The following is a 1,888-nucleotide window of genomic DNA, read 5'->3' as shown; positions in this document are numbered from 1 at the left end:
GAGGGCGGGGCGGGAGAAGACGGGACAGCGTCGCCGGGGAAACGGGCTCCGCGGGCTTGCCCCGCCCCCGAGCCCTCTGGCACCGCCCCCGAGCCCTCTGGCACCGCCCCCCCCGCGCGTGCGTGCGGGGCGGTGCCCGGCGCCAACGGTCGCTCCGCCGTTCGGCTGAGGCGGGGAGGCGGTCAAAATAACACGCCTCTGCGTCAACGTCGTGTATTTAGAAATGCGGGTTTGGTTTTGGTTTTTTTTTTTTTTTGCGTGGCTGTAGGGCAGTTTTCAGGTTCCGTACCGGGAGGTTCTGTGGAAGGAGAGAGGAGAACGGCAGGCCTGGCGGCGCGGACGGACGCCAAAGCGCGCCAAAACGTCTGGTAACGGGTAGCCGAGGGTAACGCTCCCGAGCTGAGGGGAAGAAGCTAGCGTTTCGTTTTGTAGCCAGCGGCACTGAGCGGCGATTTGTCCGGCTGCTAACACCGAGCTGAACGCTGGGGCTCACGGAGCCGTGCAGAAAGAAAAACGCGTTCCAGGCGTTCCTGGGAACGGGGGCTGTTTTCTGACAGAAACCAGGTTGTAAGGGCAGTTGAAATAGTGTAAGCGTGGCCTTCTCGTAAACTTCCTCGATTTCTCTCTGGCCTCTCTGGCTGAAGCGGGAGATTGATCATCCAGAGCGGTATTGACGATCCCCTAATGAGATTAACAGTCCTTTAATAAGGATTAAAATGGGCTTCAATTAGTATATTAGAAGGTGGGTGTTACTGATGACACACGCACATCCCCAAGGAAAAAGAGGAAAAAAAAAAGCCAAATGTTAAATTCGCCCGTAGTTTTATACGGATCCGGAGATTATAAAAGCAGTTAGCTCCCCTAGAGGTGGTTGTAAGCTCAGTTAATAAGAAGGTGTCCAAAACATACTGCAGTCACTTCCACAGCTACAATGACAAGAGTTCAGTACGTACTGCACTGCAAGTCTGACCGTGCAGACTGATGCTGCTGTACGGTTTTACATGCATGCTGTGCTTGTGGCCAATACCTTTGCAATGCTAGAAGTGAAATAGCAACAGTATCCGGTCTATACCAATGTATACCTACACTGAAATAAGTAACATTACAACAGCTTAAAAGTTCACCTTCCAAAATGAATTAAAATTTAATTTTGATGCAAAACAGATTTTGATGGGGAAAAAAAAAAAAGCTGTAGTTCTACATGGCTTTACAATACAAAAAATCTTTAAAAAAAGTATTATGAAGTTGCATGCCTGACTTTTGTTTTCTGTATCAAATTTGCTCATTTTTAAGTTATTTTTTTTGCTATCAGCTCTACAAATATTAATGCTAACTAAGGTCAAACAGAAGTCTTCCTCCCTTGTACAGCTTCATTAACAGGAATGGTAGCATGGCCCAGATTCTTTCTTTGGTTCCATTAGTGTCTGTTCACATCAGGATTACACAGCTATAATCTATTGGAAAACAATTAATTTACTTGAGAAACATGACGTCAAGAATCTAGGTCACTTGGTATGAGCTCTGCAGGGGACATAGCAAAAAAATTACAAAAGCTAAAATTATTTTGGTAACTAAAATCAACAGACAGGGTTGGGTATCTCTTGCCAGCTAATCTGTTGGATAATGGTGCAGTTTTTGTGTAATCATTTCCAGTGTGGAATCTTGTTCTAAGAGGATGCCTCAAGATGGTTGGAAATCGTGTTACTTTATTTTTGCCTCCAAGTTTTTCACATTGATCAAAAAAGGGTACTTGTTTCCTTCTGAGGCCCGCTGAGTCAGGTGATTCTAGTTAATCACCTGATAGCTAGCATTTTTTGAAGTATGAGTAGTAACAATGCTCCTCTCTGTCACAGTGACCATCTCTCTCCATGTCTCACAGCAATGCGAG

Source organism: Harpia harpyja, chromosome 23 (genome assembly GCF_026419915.1).
Source record: "Harpia harpyja isolate bHarHar1 chromosome 23, bHarHar1 primary haplotype, whole genome shotgun sequence".
NCBI classification, from domain to species: domain Eukaryota; kingdom Metazoa; phylum Chordata; class Aves; order Accipitriformes; family Accipitridae; genus Harpia; species Harpia harpyja.
This window is presented reverse-complemented; position numbering follows the sequence as displayed.